We start from the raw sequence: 20,474 nt of genomic DNA on the forward strand, positions 1-20,474 counted from the left end.
TACACAATATTTTAAAAATTACTTAAATATAATGCACTCTATCAACAGGCTAAAGATGAAAAAATATATGATCATATGAAAAAATATTTTTAAAAAATCAACATTTACTAATGATAAACATTTTCAACAAAGAATAGAGGGAAACTTTCTCAACTTGGCCAAGAGCAGCTACAAATATCTACAGTTAACATCATTCTTAATGGTGAAAGAAAGACTGAATGCTTTTCTTCTAAGACTGGGAACAAGGTAAGGATATCTGTCTTACTACTCTTACTCAACATCGTGCTGAAAGCTCTAGCCAGCACAATAAGGCAAGAAAAAGAAAAGTCATACAGATTGAAGAGGGGAAATTAAAACCATCTCTATCTGCAGATAATATGATGGTCTATGTAGTAAATCCCAAAGAATCGACAAAACAAAAACCAAACCCAAGACTAATAAGAGAGTTCAGCATGATTGCAGGATTCAATATTAACACACACAGGGGAGGGTATAGCTTTGTGGTAGAGTGCGTGTCTAGCATGCTTAGGGTCTTGGGTTCAATCCCCAGTACTTCCATTAAAAATAAATGAGTAAACCTCATTACCTCCCCTCCTCCAAAAAAAAGTTTATAAAAAAGCATCCAAAGGGGGAAAAAAAACAATATTAATGCAAAAAAATTAATTGTATTTTGGGAAGATATTGATCAAAGGATGCAAACATGAAGTTATGAGATAAATATATTCTGAAGACATAATATACAGCATGGTGACAATAGTTTAACACTGTATTACATACTTGAAATTTGCTAAGAGAGTAAGATCTTGAGTAAGCTCTCTCAAATGTTCTCAACACACACACACAAATGGTAACCATGAGCCGATGGATATGTTAATTAGCTTGATTATGGTAATTGTTTCACAATGTATATGTATATCAAAATAGCACGTAGTATATATATATATATATAATTCTTATTGTCAATCATACCTCAATAAATCTGGAGGAAAAAAGAAAAATATTCATTGCATTTCTATACATCAGATGTATACATGAAAACTGAAATTTAACAATGCAATACCATTTTCAATTGTTCCAAAGAAAATGAGATAGTTAGTTATAAATCTAACAAAATCTGTACAGAATCCGCATGCTGAAAATGACAAAATACTGATGAAAGAAGCCAAAGGAGACCTAAATAACACAGAAATTTTCCATGTTTGAGAACTGGAAGGCTCCATATAGTAAAAATGTCTTCTCGCCACATTTAAATACATGTTTAACAGAATGCCTATCAAAATCCCAGCATGGCTCTTGTAGACATAGACAAGTATTTTGTAAAACTTATATAGCAAGTAAAAGACCTGAGGATAACCAAGGCAGTTTTGAAAGAACACTAATATGGGAGGCATCGCTCTGCCTGGTGTATGGTTTACAATAGAGCTTTGGAGATAGTCATCTAGATGGTGTGATATTGTCAGAGGATAGGCACATGGATCGGTGGAACACAGTGGAAAATCCAGAGATGGAATCATGCAAATACACCTATTTGATTTTTGACAGAGGTTCAAAACCAACTGAATGCAGGAGAGAGAGCCTTTTAAACAAATGATGCTAGAGCAACTGGACATACATAGGCCAAAAAACAAGCTTCGACCTAAACCTGACAACTTACACAAAAACTATCTCAAAATGGATTTCGGAGTTAAATGTAAAACTAAAAGCTTTTAGGAAAATAATAGGAGAAAATATTTGAGAACTAGGACTGGGTAAATGTTTCTATACTTTGCACTGAAAGAATAATCTACAAAAGGAAATTTTGACAAATTAGACTTCAACAATATTAAAAATTTTTGCTCTGTGAAAGATCTTATTTAGAGAGTGAAATACAAATTTACAGACTGGGAGAAAATATTTGTAAAGCACAGATCTGAAAAAGGATGTTTATTTGGAATATATAAGGAAATCATGATATTCAACAGTAAAAAAAAAAATGATCAAATTAGAAAATGGGCAAAAGTCATTAATTTGACATTTCACTGAGAGATATATAGATGACAAATAAGAACATGAAAGAATGTTCAACACTATTAGCCATTCAGGAAATGCAAATTAAAATCACAATGAGATATCACTACCCACCGACCAGAATGGCTAAAATAAAAAAAAATAGTGATAATATCAAATGCTGACAAGGATGCAGAGGAACTCCATGACCTATACATTGCTAGTGGTGACGTAAAAGGTTATGGCCACTCTGGAAAATCGTTTGGCAACTTTCTAAAACTAGAAATGGACTTAGCATAAGACCCAGATATTGCATTCTCAGGCATTTACCCCAGAGAAATGACAATTTATGTTCAGGCAGAAACTTGCATGCAAATGCTTATAGCAGCTTTATTTGTAATAGCCCCAAACTGGAAGCCACCCAAATGTCCTCCAGTGGGTAAACAGGGGGATGAGTGATCAAGCTGTGCCACGCTATACTGTGGGATACTATTGATGCACGCAACAGCTTGGAGAGATCTGAAGAAAACCATGCTGCGTGGAAAAAGTCAATCTCATGCATGTAAATACTGCAAGATCCCATTTATATAACACTCCTGGAATAAAATTATATACATGGATGGACAACAGATTAATGGTTTCAAAGGGTTAGGGATGAGGTGGGTGGATACAAAGGGATACTGCAAGAGAGCCTTGTGGTGATGATATATAGTTTTGTACCTTGATCGTGGTCATAGTTACATGAAATTAAAATGATTAAAATTGCATATAATTTACACATATGCACAAATGAGTCCATGTATAACTGTATAACTGATAAAATCTGAGTAAGTTCTGTGGGTTGTACTAAGGGTAATTACCTGGTTTTGATACTGTACTTCAGTTATGCGAAATGTTAACACTGGGGAGACTGGGTGAATCAATAAATATTTCATTTAAAAAGTTTTTTTTTATGCAATGTTGCAAACTGACTATACTTCAATTTTTAAAAATTAATTTTAAAAACTTTTTTTTAGAGTCCACAAATCAGCTTTTCTTTACCAGTCAGAATGTTCACATTATTCTTTATTTAAAAAATCCACGTGACTAGACCCATCACACATTTAATGAGACAAGTCTGCCTCATGTCAGTTCATAGATTAAAGTTTTGGTAACTCATTCACAAAGTCTAAATAAAGCAGGAGAACTTAACACTCACAGTTTGCTCTCAAGAGTCATGTTTTCCTTCACCCTGACTGTCCTACCAAAGTGAAGGCGTCTGTAAACTGGTAAACTTGACATTTCTGGAGCACCCTGGGCTCAGGATGCCTACAAAGGCCACCCAACTTCAATTTATCCTTAAATAGGATTTTTCAAATAATATTAGTTAAAATGTCTTGATCGCCGAATGATTCAACTACCTGCTACACAATAGAAGGTAAGAGGAGGATTCACCAGAAATCAGAAAATATGGTTTTAGTTCATGTTGCTTAAGATACAGGAGAAAGCTTTTGTGGTTCTCCTTTTAAAGCCTTTGGAAATATAGTCAGGGGGCAATAAGAGAAAAAATTTGCCAGTAGAATAAACATTCAGAATATAGATATTCAACAACAAGTTCCTACTGTATAGCACAGGGAACAATATTCATTATCTTATAATAGTCTATAATGAAAATGAATATGAAAAGGAATATATACATATAAGTGAATCACTACGCTGTACACCAGAAACTAACACAACATTGTAAACCAACTGTACTCAATAAAAAGAGAAAGAAAGAAATGGCAGCATACAAAAATTAAAAGAATATAGATATTTGGTCTGATTTAGTATTTACTGAACGCTTATCTTGGGCACTTGTCGTGTGACCGACTGATTCTTTGGGCTTGCAGGGAGCCTGTGGCTTGGGAACTTGTGACAACTGTAAACCACTATAACCCCAACCCCATCACTACCACTGAGGGTAACGGCTATTTACTCAGCACAATGTGTTAGGCACAGTGCTAAGCACTCTACACTTACCATCTGGGCTCATCTTCATGAGAACTCTGTGAGAGGCATCATTATCCAGACTTAAAGGTGGAGAAACTGAGAAGAGAGATGTCTAGATACTTCCCAAGGTCAGCCAAGTAGAAAATGTCAGAATCCAGACTGGAACCCAGGTCCTCTGATTTCAAAACCCATTCTTCAACCACTCATCCATGTGTCTCCACTAGAACCTATTTTAAATCCTCCTCTTCCCTGCTTCTTGTTAGGGCTCTGGGCTGCTCTCCTCCAGGGCTCTGGGTATTTCCCTGACTTCATGTTTTTTCTCTGCCTGCTTCCCCCAGCAAATTCCATGTGGAGGATGGAGCAGAGCCCAGAGAGGAGGTAAGGGAGATGTTCCAGCAGAGATTGGTGTGAGCAGAGTTAGATGAGGAAGTGATGGGGCAGATGTGAGATGAGGGAGAGAGAGAGGGAGAGAAATTTCTTTCACTGATTTAGTTATTAGGGTAAAACTAGTAAGTAAGGCAATTGAGTCTCTTTATCAGGCCTTTTTAAAAAAAATTCTTATTTTTTATTAAAGTGTAGTCGATTTACAGTGTTAGTTTCAAGTGCACAGCAAAGTGATTCAGTTATACACATACATACATAACATATATATTTTTTCAGATCCTTTTCCATTATAGCTCATTATAAGAAATTGAATATAGCTCCCTGTGCTATTCAGTAGGTCCTTGTTTATCTGTTTTATACATAGCAATGTGTATCTACTAATCTCAAACTCCTAGTCTATCCCTCCCCTCTGGTAACCACAATTTGTTTTCTATGTCCTTTCAGGTCTTTTTAACCAAAACGCTTTCTTCCTTAGTGGTCTGAGGCCTGAGAATATGCATGGAAAAGATTCCCCGACCCCTCCACACCCTTGCTGGCTTAATCTAGGCTGGCTTCTGCATAAACAGGAATACCACCTTGTTCCCGTTATTTTTGCTGCATAACAAACTACTTCTAAACCTAGACAATATGGACTGTCACTATCTCAGGATGCTGTGGGGTGACTAGGCTGAGCTGACTAGGTGTCCCTCACCCACACAGCTGCAGTCAGAGAGTGGCTGAGTTTGGAGTCATGTGAAGGCTTCTCTCCTGTAGCCTAAATATGAATGGCTGGAAAATCTGGGTCTGGTTGGGCTTCTCTGCATGGAGAGCATCTAGTTAGCTTGGGTGTCCTTACAGCGTGATGGTCACGGGAGAACCAGCAGTCATGCACTGGGGCTGGCTTGTAGGAACTTGAATGAATTTCTTTCTAACCTGTATTCAGAGCTGTCACTTGGGTAGCCTGAAATCAGCCACAGTGGGGGAAGTATTTATATTGTGAAAACTGGTGAACACTATAAATCAGAGGGCTCCCCCAACCCCAGAGAGCCAGGTTACCAGCACATGATTTTATAAGGCGGTTGGCATCCCCCGGAGTGAGTGAGCCAAGAAAACTGGAAGGAAGCTGCAAAGCATTTGAGAACCTAGCCATGAATGTCCCCAGACATCACTCCCTTCTTATTCTATTGGCCATCAGGTCCCTAAGGTGATCCCCAGTCCAAGAGGAAGAGAATTATCATCCATGCCCCATGGAAGGAGAGTGAAGAAACTGTACAGTAGAGGACCCAGCACAGAGAAGGCTCTAAATAAATGTTTGATGAATGAGTGAATGAATGAGTAGTCACTTACACAATACGTATGACCTGAAATCACTCTAAAAGTGTAAAGCCTTCTGGAAAATTTGACTTCAACGTCAGAGCCAGTGATTTTTAAGTCCCCAAAGAGCCTCAATCTACAATTGCTTGATATAGATCTGTTGACACTCTGTCTGCTGGTATTCACAGACCTATTGACTCAAGCCCTTCCTGCTTGTGTGCTCAACTGGTACTGTACACACGACAACAGCAGAATGCTTGTATTATAGATGTTTTCATACTATCAAAGTTTGCTTTACCTCCCTAAGTAAATTGCAAATTCCTTGAGAGAGTTCTCATGTATTTCTTTGCCCAGCCTCTTCCCTCCCTTGCCAAAACTAGGTAATCAGACGTACACATACACACAAATACTTACAAGACGTATGATAGATAAAGATTCTAAGCCTTTGAAGCAAAGAAGGAAAGGAACTAAATATTCTTAATTGCTGTATTTTGTAAAGGTTCTCCTTTAACTCTTGCATTCACCTAGTGAAGTAGGCATTATTATTTTCCATTTGAGGCAAATGAGTCTCAAGAAAATTTGCCAATTTGGTTGAGGCCAGACTAGGAGGTGATGAGCCAGGATTCAGCTGTAGACCTGCCTGGTTCCCGCTGCAGGACACATCCCTCCCTCTCCCCCATTCTCTCTGCCTCTCTCTTGAAGCATCCACAAGTCATAAAAATGCTAATGCTTCTAAACCCCAGATAGAGTAATAAGCGTTTCAAGTTCTGCTCTTGTAAGAAATGTCCTTTAAAAGCTTGGGAAGACAAGAAGCCTGAAGTGCCTTATACTAGGAAGGGAGTAAGGCTGGTAGCAGGGAGGTCAGCTAAGCGGTGATTGTAGTAACTCTGGCCGAGAGTGTTGGTGGGATGGACCAAGGTTGTGCTGGTGGGATGAGGAGGTGGGAAAATGAGGAATATTAAGACAGATCGACAGACTAGTGATGGATTGGATCATCCAGGTGCCAGTCAGTCACTGTAGAGTCATCACTCTGGCTGTACTGGGAAGATGAGGCTTGGAGAGAGGAAGGCTGGATGGGCGGTTTCCATATTCCTGGAGAAGATAAGGGCTTAAACTAGGAAAGTAGCCATGAAAGTAAGAGAGTGGATGGATTTGAGAGAAAACACAGAGGCAGTATCAACAGAATCTGTTGCCAAATTAGATGTGGGAATATGAGGATGAGGAAGGGGTCAAGGGTGAAATCTAGAAATCAGTCATGGACAACCAGGTGCCTTTCATGGAGTGAGTGGACACGTGGCTGGGGGATGGGGGAGCAGATTTCAGGGGAGTAAGAATTCTGGACGTGCCAAGTTTCAGGTGAATGTGTAAGCGGGCGCTGGCAGCCAGCATGCAATTGCATTTGAAACAAAGCAAACATCTCTTATCTCAGTGAGATTATTTGTTCCCTTCAGGGGGTAGAGATGAAAGCACCGAGCCCGTGTGCGGCAGGGTTCTGCGTCAGGTAATAACAGGGCCCTGCAATGGATGCTTTCGCTTCCCAGTTGTTCAACTTTCTCTCCAAAAGCCATTTATTACCCTGGAGGCGCCTCCATCAGCACCAAGATGTCTTTATGAAGACTTCCAAAGCTAATTAAGAACTGTACGATTTAATCAGTGGCAGTGACTCATCTATATAACTCACAGATAGTGTGGCAGGGAGATTTCAGTGGCCCCTAGGACCCCAGGTCTGCCTGCATGCACACACATACACACACACACACAGCCCGAAATTTAGAACTTGCACGGACAGGCTCCAAGACGTGTTTGCACGCTTCTGCCCCACATGAGCACACAGCCACAGTTTACCTAAGGTCCCTGCATGTCAGGGCAGGGAGCCCGGGCCCTTTGTCCCTGCTACACTCCGAGGAAGAAGGGAAACATTCAAGCCAGTGAGCCGCAGCTTTCCTGCGTGCCAGCTTTTAGTATGAGACCCTCTAAGGGTTCCAGCCAGAAGACAAAGCCAGGTGTCAGGAGGGCAAAGTGGGTAGGACAGCCCCAGCCAACAGAGATCACTTGTAGTTCCTTCACCGATGTGCTCGCTCTACCACTATTAGAACAGGCACCCGAAACCAAGCCCGGGTTAGATTTCCAGAAACCACCACTGCAGCTGGAGCTGAGCAGGGTTCTGCTCACCCAGCCCAGGGGGGAGCCAAACATCCTCCTCACCCAGCCCAGGGTCCCTTGACCAGACTCCAGCTTTACCCAGAGATGCCCTAAAAAGTCTCACCTTACATCCAACTTTCCTGCATGGAAACCCACTAAAGAAGAGCTTCCTTACCTGCAAGGAGGTCCCGGTGACCAGCATTGAAAAAAACACCAAGTTCCAGCAGACGTGACAGGGACGCACAGGGCCGATCTATTGCTTTTAAAAGAAGAAACGTGACTTCATCTCTGGTGCCGTGGAGTTTAGAAGAGCAACGCGTACTCCCTGCCTGAGCCAATTCAGCCTCGCCAGTGATGATTCCATCCAAATTATGCGGCCACTGCCCGGACACGCTCAGCCTTCAGAAGGTGGATCGCCGGAATCTGACTTGCCCTGTTGTTTTCAAAGAGCTTCAGAAAGTCCGGAAGCACTGATCGCCTTCACCAGCACCAGGGGCAGGGAAACCTTACACTTACTTCCCCAAATCATACATTATCTCCCAAGAATCCAACATTCTAGGGAAGGGAAACAGGTATTTAAACTTCTGAGAGGTAGAAATTCTTGGGGGAGGTGGGGAGAGAGAAAAAGCAAAGATCTTTCAGTCAGGAGGAGGGGCTGTGAAAATCTGGAAAGGATACCCTTGCTCAGAGGTTTTCAGAGCTGGTGGATTTGGAAGCAGACAAAGGTGACAAATAGGTGATGGTCTGGACTTTGCAGAGAGGAAAGTATTCAGTTCAGCAAAGAGAATGAGTCACTGTATGGAAGGAAATGTGATCAACTTTCTAATTTTCACCATCTTATTTTCTTTTCATTGACTATGGTACCAATCCATTTGGGGCCATTTGTAACATTAATCTATTAGTTCAAAACAGGCCCACATTCCACTAAGAATATTAGGGAAAGAGACATTTATTTAAGTCAGGAATTTTCTCTTTTGTATGTTAAAGGTGAGGCTGGAGCAATCGGATTTGTAACATGGGATTCAAGGTCACATCAAGCTACCCAGTAAGGCGAGAACCTCTCCTGGATGCCACGTCCTTGGGCTAAAGTTTGGGCAGGACTTCTGGCTGTGGTGTCAGGACAAGGAATGGTAATATGTGTGACCTCTGTTGGACGTAGAGCAGAGGGTCGAGCTTAGCAGCCGACTGCCCTTCCCCCCACACCTCTACTTCAGGAGACTGTAAGGTGAACTAGGCAGGTGTCCAGTTTGGGTCACTAGGCAGGTGTCCAGTTTCCTGCTGAACTATTTTGAGGTTTTGGGGATCATCTTGTGTCGTTTGACTCCAGAGAGGGTAAAACAAGAAAAAAAAAATCTCTGTTAAGATAGAGATATTCAGTTCCAATGTTAGAAAGGGCATTTTGAATTCAGAAATTTAATAAATGTCAACATGGCTTAGAGAAGGAACTTGCAAGTCTAGTCAGGGTGTAATGATAGGAAAGGTGCAGAGTTTCATCAATGGTAAGATCAAAAAAGGGCAGGAGCCATTTTTATTCAGTTTATTATAGTATCCTCAGAGCCTTGCACACAGAGTAGCACATGGTAGGCACAGGGCAGATAGTAAATGGTGTCCAACAGCCCTTTCTCTTCTAGATTTCTCAAACAGATCTGTTGAGAACTCTTGTATAACTGAAGTATAACTGATATACAGTATCTTAGCACTTCTATATGTGTTCACCATAGTTTACACGACAGTGATTTGATATTTACATTGAGAACTCTTCAAGTCACCATCTGGTAAGCAAGGCAGTTGCAGAGAGCACAAGCTAGTGGGTCTTCTGTAAGGCAAGAGAAACTTGGTCCCATTTTTTTTTTTTTTTTTTTTTTTGCCTCAGCCCCTAGGTTTACTGCCAAAGTTAGAACAGAGCAAAGAAAGCCAATTTCTGGAACCAGAAGCCCCCTTTGCCTCCCTTGTTTCCCTGTGCATCAGCTAGACCCTCATGTCTTTTCCCAGGGCCAGGACTCCGTCTCTTAAGTAATCTGCCAAGTGTCTTTAATTATCTTTTGTTCTCAACATTTTTATCGTAGAAGGTTCAGACTTGGAGATATACTGAAAGAATTTTAAAGTGAACTCCCGTACAGATATCATATAGTTCCTTCAACTGACATGTTACTGTATTTGCTTTATCATATATTAATTCTCTACCCATTCCTCTACCCATCCAGCAACTCATTTAATTATTTTTGTTATTATAGTCCCAGGTAAGTTGTAGACATTAATACATTCCCCCAAATACTTGTGTTATTAACCAGAGTTCCAAATTTGTTTACAATTCCTTTCTTTCTTTTCAGATGAAAATCATATACAATACAATGCAAAAATTGTTGATCCTTGTGTCAGGGCTGCACTGTCTTGTTTAGTATAGCTTTAGGGTAAGTCTTGAAGTCAAGTAGTATTAAGTCCTCAACTCTGACTTCTTTTCTCAAGACTTCTTTGAATAGTCAAAAATCTTTACATTTCTATAGAAGTTTTAGAATCAGCTTATCAATTTTGACTAAAAAGCATAGTAGGATTATGATTAGGATTGTAATGAAGCCATAGATCAACTTGATAATTGCCCTCTTAAACACATTGAGTCTTTCAATCCATTAACTTGATGTATCTCCATTTGTTTACATCTTCAATTTCTCTCAGCATTGTTCTGTGATTTTTTTTCCTGTGTCATTGATTTTCAGCAGTTTGACTATGATATGCTCAAATGTTTTTATTTTTGTTTTGTTTGTTTTTGATATTAATCTTTCTTGGCATTTATTGAGGTTTTAGAATCTATAAATATTTGTCTTTTATCAAATTTATAAACTTTTCACCTATGACTTATTTAAATATTTTTCTGTACTCTTCTTTCTCTCCTCTCCATCTGGGACTCCAACTATATGTGCATAAGATGTTTTGATATTGTTGCAAAGATCTGTGAGTCTCCACACACTTCTTAAATCATTGTTCCTCAGTCTGAATCATTTCTGCTGATCTATCTTCTAGTTTTTTCTTCTTTCATCGCCCTTGTGCTTTTAAGCACCCTTATTGAATTTTTATTTGAGATATTTATTTTTTAGTTCTCATATTTTCATTTGGCCCTTTTCAAATAATTTCTATTTATCTGCTAAGATTTTCTGTATTTTCATTCATCATGGGCATACTTTCCTTTCATACTTAAGCACAGTTACAACAACTCCTTTAAAATTCTTTTCTGTTAATCTGTCATCTAAGTCATCTTAGAGTCAGTCTCTGTTGACTGCCTTTACTCTTTAAAATAAGACATGTTTTCCTGTTTTGTCATATGTTGAATAATTTGGAGTGTACCTTGGTCAATATGAATGATATGTTGTAGAAACTCTGAATCCTATTATGCTCTTCTGATGAGTATTGACTTTTCTTTATTCAGGCCTTTAAAGTAACGGAAGTCAAACTACAAAACCCTATCTGCCCTATAGCAGCTGGAATTTCAGTTATCTACACGAACTATGATCCGAGAGGAACTACTTGGCAATATCAGAAGATTTCAATTATCTTTTGAGTCACCTACTTTACCTTCAACAAGATAATTCACAGCTCTTTCCTGGGATACTAATTATGTTTTATTCCAAGCACCACTTCAGATTGACTGGCTTTGTTGAAATGGATACTGAGCTTCAGCAAAAAACGGTGACATAGTCAATAAGCAAGATCTGCCTTGGACACAGAGGGGGAAGCATAAGGCAGATATTTGCAATTTCTGTTACGGATTTTTATAAGACAGTATAATACTCAGCTGTTTGTACGTACTAGAACATCTCCTTGAAGTCTGTATTTGCTTGTTTGTTGGTTAATCTCCTCCCTTAGATGTAAATTTCACCTGCACAGGGATAGTGCTTGTAAAATTCACTTTTATATGTCCAGTGTCTAGCATGTGGAATGCAGCAGGCTCTCACTAAGTATTTGGTGAGTGAATGAGAATAGTGTCTGATTGGGACCCATTCCAAATGGTACAAATTATCATCAGTGATCTATCCCTGAAAAAAAGAGGCAATTTAAGAATACTTAATCCAGTTTCATTTCTGTTTCAGCCTTAATTTTTAAAATTATATAACCAATGTGGGGAAACAAATAGAGAAAACAGATTAGCAAAAATAAAATAAATCACATAACCCCATTTTTCCCCTCACAGACATAACCACTGTTACAATTTTTTTCCATGTAGCTTTTTATTATCCTTCAATTTTGCTTCTCAGTCTTGGGTGCAATATTCTAATTATCTGGGCTGCTTTGAAAAGTCATGATGTTTATGCCACATCCCAAGCCAATTAAATCACATTCTCAGGGATTGGGACCCAGGCATTAACATTGTTTTTAATTTCCAAGATGAAGACAATATGCAATCAAGAGGACCCAAAGATGTCCCAGCCGAGACTATCTGACATTATTTTCTGTCTCCTACATGAAACAGTTCCTGCCTTCCAGGAGACTTCAAAGAAGGCAAGACTTGAAATAATTAAATATGAAACAATTAGAAATCAAAGGGACATCAAAGATACATAATCTAGTGCTAAATCTAGTTGTGAGTTAAGTGAGCCAAGACAGACGTACCTGAGTGCAGTCAGAGGCGGGTTTACTTGTACATTTTGCTCCTTGGCAGGGAGCCCTGCCATTTACATTGAGGGAGTCTCTTCCCTTTCTAAACGTTTGGCAAAAGGGGCGGAGCTTTGTTAGATTGACAGATGATGTGGATTCTACTCCTTCTTTCTTTGAAAATTTCTACCTTATAGAATCTTAACTCCCCAGGTTCCTGGCCTCCACCCTCCCTTTGTGGGAATGCCGTTTAAGTTCTTTCCCTGACTTCAGCATTTGAGAAGACCACCCTCAGAGGATCATCCATGGAAAACGCCATTGCTGACCAAGTAGCCTGCCTGTCCAGAGTGGAAGCCAGATGAAGTGGGCACAAACATCTCTCACCACCCTATTTTTCCATCTTGCTGCAGAAACTGATCAGCAACCAGGCAGAAAGCCTAGTTCTAGACCCAACTGGCACAAGAGACTCTCCCAGGAGATTCTAAAATACCTATCCTTACACCTCGCCCCAGAACAATTGCACAGAACCAGGCATTGGTATTTTTCTCAAGGGCCCCCAGGAAATTAGGGTGTGACCCAGGGTGAGAAATACTGGTGGGGCAACTTCATGGTCCATTCTCATGGGTGATGGGTAGATTTGAAATCTCCCTTCCTGCTACTTCTAGAGGCAGCATAGAGGAATGTGCCAGGCCTTATGCTCAACAGGCCTGGGTTTGAATCCCTGCTGTGCCCTGCGTTGGCTGAGCGGTATTGGTTAACTTACTGAACAGCTCTGACAGTCCACCTAGTTAATGATAAAAGAGGCAAACTAATAGTTCCTACCAATGAGATTCAACAAGACACCATAAAAAAGCATCTGGCCCACAGGGTACCTAAGAAGCATGCACCCTCTTCCCTCCCTGTACCTCCTACCCCTACCCTACCTTAGCACTGCAGTGAGCTTTGGGCAGCTCTGGCTTGGTTTTGTGCTATGTCTCCTTGATTTGACCATGACCACTGCGTCCGTCTGGATTTGCAGCCCTGGTCCCTGGATCTGGCACTCCAATACCAGCTCCCGAACTTGATCCGGCTCTTCTTTCCTGCCTTGCAGGTTCCAGGCCCAGTTTCCATCACCTGTTTCTGTGGCTCAGCTCTAAGCCCCAAAGGGATGGTTTCTAAAAGTAGCTGGTCCCATGTTGCTTCAGCTAAGTTGTAGCACTAGGAGGGGTGGGGCTAATTTTAGACTTGTCCTGGACTAACATCTGAGAAAAAGCAAGGCTAGGCAAGTCCACCCTGTCCCCTTTGTACCCGGGTTGGAGTTTACAGGGAAGGGCTGGGGAGATGTTGTCACAGGGTTTGCATGTCTGCATCAGACCGGGCACCTTATATGGAAATATAATACATTATACCATTTGCCCCAAAATCGATTTGGACTTGAACATCAGAGGCTGTGCTGAGTGGGAGTAACCACAATGTACACTGGAGCTTTTGATATGCTAATCCATGTTCTGAGCTGGGGTGAACTGTCTTCTGCCTCCCCAGGGACAGGACCAGGCAGGTGTAAACAGTGCCCTGGATCTGAGAGTCTGCAGACAAGAGGTTGATGAAGAGAAAAGATAGAAGTTATTGATTTATTCGTGGTTTAGAGAAACTGAGAAGGAAATAGGACGAAGCAATACGGAGACAGAAAGCCCTGATTGGGAGAGGCAGTCATGGCTTGGCAGCTCCTAGAAGAGGCCTGGCCCAGGGTAGGCTTTTAATGACCTTTTGTGTGTAGAATGAAAGGCTTCTAAGTTGGAGAAGATGAGATGCTTTGGGGATGCCCCGTGAATATCTTGTGCTTTGGAAGGAAGGACGACCAATTCAAAGCAAATGGATATCAAAGGACTGACCAGGGGAACCACAGCATCAGAGATTTGTGGCCTCTAGGTCACGAGACAATGAGAGAGAAATCAGCTCTTATAGGTTCAGGCCCATAGACTAACAACAAAGGAAGTGCCGAGGACCCCCAGGTTAAGAGATAAGACAGAGAAGAACAGTGAAAAGGGTAGGGCCTTTGGAGTGAGTCAGACCAGTTTCTCCATTCCATCACTTAAGGCTGTGTGATCTTATGCAAATTACTCAACTACTCTGAGTCACAGTTACTCTGTATGTTTATTAAACATTTACCAATAGATATTTACTGATCCTTCACCAATAATTTGTCTACTACATGAGCCAGACAGTTGGATATTGTGGCAAGCAGATGCATTTCTTGCCCATCTGCCTCTAACAATCTGGTAGGGAAGGCAGAGGAGAGAAAAGGACAAGACAAAGACAGATGGTGCTGAGTGCTGTGAAGAAAGGAAAGAGAATAACCATTTCATTGTTAGTGCAAAGAAATGCAACAGATTTCTGTTTGTTAATCTTGTGTCCTGCTCCCTTGCTGAATTCATTTATCAGCTCTAGTAGATTTTGTGTGGAGTGTTTAGGGTTTTCTATATCATGTCATCTGCATATAGTGACAATTTTACCTCTTCTCTTTCAATTTGGATCCCTTTTTAATTTCTTTTTCTTGTCTGATTGTTATGGCTAGGACTACCAATACTGTGTTCAATAGAAGTAGTGAGAGTGGGCATCTTTGTCTTGTTCCAGATTTTAGCAAGAGGGTTTTTGACTTTTCACTGTTGAATATTATGTTGGCAGTGGATTTGTCATAAATAGCATTTGTTATGAAGAGATATATTCCCTCTATAACCACTTTGGTAAGAGTTTTTATCATGAATGGATGTTGAATTTTATGAAATGTCTTTCTGCATCTATTGAGATGATTGTGTGATTTTTGTCCTTTATTTTGTTGATGTGGTGTATCACATTGAGTAATTTGGAAGCCATCCATCTTTGTGCCCTTGGGATGAATCCAAATCTTTTTTATGTGTTGCTGGAATCGGTTTGCTAATATTTTATTAAGAAACAAAACATGATTCCTAAAGCCTCCTTCAGCATCCTTAGCATGAAGTAGCACAGGATCTTCCTCCTACCTTGTCCCAGCCCCTTTCTTTCTTGCTGACTCTTTTCTCCAGCTCCTTTCCTGCCCCTCCACCCCACTTTCTCCCATGCCTGCCCCTTCTCCCTCTTTTGCTCTCATCTCCCTCTCAGAAAAATACCAAAGTTCTTTTCTTATATCATGCATAAAGGTCTTGCTTCCATCTAAAATAGCTTATCAAATTTTTTTAAGTAAATTTTTATAGAATTATAATAAACACTGACAAATCTGAAAGTAAAGCTTGATGAAGCCCAGGCATCCTGCTGAGGCTTCCCTCCCTCCCATTCCCCCCCAACCCCAGTGGGTCCTAGACACTCAGCATGCTGCCTGTGCTCTTCAGAGCTGCCTCTTCCCTACCCTGGAGGTTCTCTGTTCATCCAGAGAGGCCCTCTTCATTTTAATCACCCAAGAGAACATGCTGAAGATATAAAAAAAAAAAAAAAAAAAAAAAAAAAAAAAAGATGTGGGGAATTGACCAAGATTAAGGTGTCTCTCCACGGCTTTTTTTTTTTTTTTTTTTTTCAGCTCCTGACTCCATGTTGACCTGAGAATAGAAAATGCCTCTGGATTTTTACCCTCTCCCCTTGTTCCTGAGGGTGGCTCCCACCTCCCAAACTTCTAGAAGGGCATGTTGACCCTCCTTCATAAAGGTTCTTTTCCTCAGCACTGGTTCTGTGAGGTAATTAGAGCAGAAAAATGGGTGCCCCTTGGGTTGAGTTATATTTGACACAGAGCTAGACCTTGAGAGTTAGCAGGAAAGGTGAAAGTTGCATAGAATTCGAAATAGCATAGAAAAGCTCATAAAGCTATCATTTTGGAGACTGAAATGCTATTTTTCAATAAGCCCAACACAATAGTTGCATCCCGTACAGAAGTAAACTGCCATTTCTTCAGATGAGGTAGTTGGCTTTTAGACAGACAATCTGAAAGCCAGTTGCGCTGGCTCTTTTTATCTGGAATCCCATTCAGTAGGAAAAGTATCTCACACTGAAGCTGACTGAGGGGGCCTAAGATCCATGCCTCCCATCTCACATCCCTTCTGGAGCACATTTAGTACGCAGGATGGTTTATTAAGCACAATTACCCACAATATTTAAATGGTTGTTCTCTCTCTCTAACTCCAAGTTCATAGGGTTTGGTTTGTTTCATAATAAACCTTTGCTATATAATAATTCAGATAAATTTTATCTGCTTAAAACCAATTCAGACTTAGTCTTTAGGTGCAAACCATCTTTAAGTGGAATTTTTTTTTAAAGGAGGAACAACTGACTTTACTTTCAGTGGGGACAGCTGCATCAGACTGATTTGCAATAGACCAAACCTCTCACTGATAAACAAACAACAGAAAAGCTGGACTCTACATGTGGCTGAAGACATTAGAGTGTTACCGTGGACTCCAGGACTTGAGGGGCCGAGGTCTCTGGGTTGAAGAGGAAACCCGTTGTGGTAAGCCTGATATTCTGCCCTCTCAATGGATTTGCCAGCTCATAATCAGTTTAGGAATGAGAGACTGAGAAGCCAAGCAGAAAGCAAAGAGGTGGTTAAGTAGAGCTTTCGGCACAAACTGAAGTTCAGGACCACCCAGGGAGCCAGGAATAGAGGGATCAAGAGAGAAGGAGCGCCAAGAAGTGACTGTGACCACCTGAGATGCTTTCCTCCTTGAAGCGTTTGTTCATCAGTTGCACGGAGTCATGCTGATTGGCCAAGCAGAAAGCATCAAGCAGAGGCTGAGAACTTCGGCAGACTTCAGCAATCTCCGCATGCTAAGGAGAGGGGCCCTGGGAAATATCTCAGACTTCCATTTGTCATTTCGAGAGCTATGCCCAAGAAATAAGGGCAAATATGAAACAGACTTAGACTTAACAAAGCCTAAAATGTGGCTTGAAATCAATTCGATTCCCAACTGGACTGCCTAGCAAGAAGTAATTTGAGCTGTAAATTCACAGTAGTTGACTGTTGCCGGCTGACCTCTGATTACAAAAACAAGCAGAGGCTCGAAAGCAGCCCAAGAAGGCAGCCCTTTGCATGAATTCTAGAACAGATGTTCTCTGCTCTTCCCCAAGCTCCAGCAGCACCCATCCCTGGTTTAGGTACCACTCCGACTGTGATGTGCAAGGCGGGTGGGGGGGTGGGAGACCAGTCCGTGAGTGTGACAAGTGCTATAGGCAGGATGAATTAAAAAGATGTCCCGGGAGCCTAGGGGATAGGGCACCTAATGCTGCCCTCAAAGTGTGTGTGTGTGTGTTGAGGGAGGCGCTTCCCAAAGGAGGTGACACCTCAGCTGAGCCCAAAGGACCAGTAGGATTTTCCCAGATGAGGAAGGTGAATGGCATTAAAAGCAGATGGAATAACATCTGCAAAGAAAAGGAGAGCGTAACTTGTCCAGCAAACAGCAAAGAATTCTGTCTGATGAACGTGCTCAGTACCACGAGGGGAGAGTCAACAGGGAAAGCTGGAGAGAGGGGGGCAGGAACCAGGTTGGGCAGAGCCTCTTGTATGGGGAGTTAGGGAGGTAGACAGAGCCTCGGGCCACACTCAGCCGTTTCTGCATCTGCTTGGAATGGTACACATACCTCAGGCAGTGTGGCCCAGGACCACATCATTCTGTTCCTTCTGGAAACACTGGTTATCTCATAGTATGAGCTCTCATTGTCAAGTACATGTGTCTTTGATGAATAAACTGATTACTATAGAGGCTAATATTGTGATTTAGATGGCATACTATCATGGCTTGAATTGGTGGGAGGCCTTGTAAAGGGACCAGATGTGAAAGACGTTTGGGAACTGGGCCTGGCTGACTGGCCTTGGTGAGTGAGGACAAGGGAGGAGTGACATCTCCGTTCGCAGCTTGGACAATTGGACTAATTTTCTTATGACAAATTATTATTGTCTGTGCCTTGTCTATTTGCCTTCTAGAGTAAAAGCATCTTAGATCAAGAAACCCAAAACCTCAAGAATGTACTGAATGCTGGCTACTTGTCAGATACCTCTGGTGTCCCATTCACCCCTTACAACAGCCCAAGGAGGTCAAGACTATTATCTTTTACCATTTGGCAGATTTTAAAAACTGCTCTATGGGGAGGGTATAGCTCAGTGGTAGAGCACATACTTAGCATGCACGAGGTCCTGGGATCAATCCCCAGTACCTCCATTAAATAAATAAATAAATAAATAAATAAATAAATAAATAAATAAATAAATAAATAAATAGATGAACCTAATTACCTGTCCCCTCTCAAAAAAAGTAGAGACAAAAAACTTCTCTAGATCCCCCAAATTGTAAGTGGATGACTTAGAATTGGAGTCCTGGTGTATCTTACCCTAGAACCCAAACTCTTATTATTAGACTTTTTTAGGCAATTCTACTTAGATGGGAACATAAGGCTGCTTTGATTGGTTCCTGAATCCACCCAGTTTGGTGTGGCTCATACAGCTGGCCCCACAAGCTATAGAATGAGTTGGTGTTTCTAGGTCCTCTTACACCAGGAGCCTGAGATGTTGTGTAGACGCACACCCTGTTAGTGGTTAAGTGCGCCCAGCCCTGGAAATGGAAATCCAGGGGTCTTGGGCTGGTTTCTCAGCCTCCTCCCCTCTGTGGGTCCCATCCTGGGAGGCTGAGAAACAGGAGCCCTGCCCAGCCATTTAGCGCTTCTGCTGAGCAGCCAAACTTACAATGAGAACCAATTAGTGTCAGCTGGGCGCGCAGGTGCTGTCCTGGGACACGAACGTGGACGTCGCTCAGCCGCGTGGGGGTGGGCGGGGAGCACATTACGGGGCCCTTCCACCACATCTCTCTTCCTCTAGGAAGAGCGCGTGGACATGCTCTATCACATCCCTCTCTGAGGAGACATCAGCCCCCTCCTCTTCTTTCAAATGGCAGTCAGGCCCATTTTAATTAGCACATCGCCATCACTCTGTGGCTTCTTTCCTCCAGTTGTCTTCAGACTCCACCTGGGTTCGTTCGCTGGGTCTCCGGGCCCAAACCAGGCAGTCACTACAATGATCCTGATAATAATCATCACCATAATCATGGCTTAGAAGTTGCAAAACGCTTTCACTTGGATGATCTCCTGTCATCTTCACTGCAGGCCTGCGAGACAGGCAGGGTAGGTACTGTCATTGCCTTTGCTTTACAGTGGAGGACACTGAGGACGGAGCTGTGACACTGGGGCAAGGCTGCTCAGGGCCAGTGCTGCTCCGCGAGATCTCGGTGGAGCCCGTGTAAATGCAGGCCGGGCACCCTCGCCAAGGGGACCAGCTGGCAGTGCAGGATGGGGTAGATTTCCAAGGGCTGTTGCTGTGGGTGATTTCTCGGAAAGAGAACTTCCCCCTCTTCGGTGCCCAGGGCTCATTTGAGGAGGGCCCAGCCCAAATCTGTCTGCACAAGGCTACTCCAGTCTCTCCTGCCGATGAAGGGCAGAGAATCTTCACCCAAGGCTGTTGGGACCTGTCTAGGCCCCTCCAGGTTCTCCCCCAAAGAGGAATATCAGCCGTCCCCAAGGCCAAGCTGACAGGCTGCTTTTCAAAACAGCCCCGAGAGGGAGGCCTGGAAGTGATAGCTGCCGTCTTTCTCACCCCTGGGAGCTTTTCACAGTGAGTTTGAATGGAGTCTAATGCAGGATGGGCAAACTGAAGCACGTTCTCCTGTAGAGGTGATGACGGCTCCCCTCCCAGAGCACGGATATTTGGATAAGGCTCACACGACCATTTGAAAGATGCACGTTTCTGTCTGCAGGACCCACAGCGTGCCAGCTCCCGGCCCTGGGCCCCAACACTCTTTGTGAGGGCTGTGTCTCTGGCAAAGACAGCTCTCATCACCTGGGATTAAGGCCCTGCCCCTGAGCCAGTCTCTCTCCCAGCATGGAAGGAAGGCAGGAGGGAAGGAAAGAAAAGAGGCGAGGGTCCCGGGTCAATTCCATGACCTTGGTCTACAAGGGCAGCAATACGGTTTTAGGTTTAAGAAACCTGGCGTTGAATCCCGGTTCTGCCTCTTGGCTCTGTGATCGTGAGGAAATAATTCCATATTTGGGAGGGGGTAAGTTTTTTTTTAATTGAAGTATAATTGCTTTACAATGTTGTGTTCTTTTCAGGTGTATAGGAAAGTGATTCA

The 20,474-nt window shown here is 42.2% G+C and overlaps 1 protein-coding gene across 5 annotated transcripts in view; it reads right to left on the minus strand.

Moving 5' to 3' along the window:
* Positions 1-13,391, minus strand: part of AMOTL1 (angiomotin like 1) — a 164,308-nt gene extending 150,917 nt beyond the window's left edge. The window contains exons 1-2 of one of the 5 annotated variants that reach the window (XM_032488304.1): positions 13,284-13,391; positions 7,952-8,035 (exon numbers count right to left, since the gene is read on the minus strand). The gene's annotated coding sequence lies outside the window, so the exon portion shown is untranslated. Of the gene's footprint in view, positions 1-7,951; positions 8,174-13,283 lie in introns of those variants that run through there. The other 4 variants (XM_032488303.1, XM_032488305.1, XM_032488311.1 and 1 more) reach the window with 4 other exon arrangements.
* Positions 13,392-20,474: the final 7,083 nt, after the last annotated feature.

Source organism: Camelus ferus, chromosome 10 (genome assembly GCF_009834535.1).
Source record: "Camelus ferus isolate YT-003-E chromosome 10, BCGSAC_Cfer_1.0, whole genome shotgun sequence".
Classification (NCBI taxonomy): domain Eukaryota; kingdom Metazoa; phylum Chordata; class Mammalia; order Artiodactyla; family Camelidae; genus Camelus; species Camelus ferus.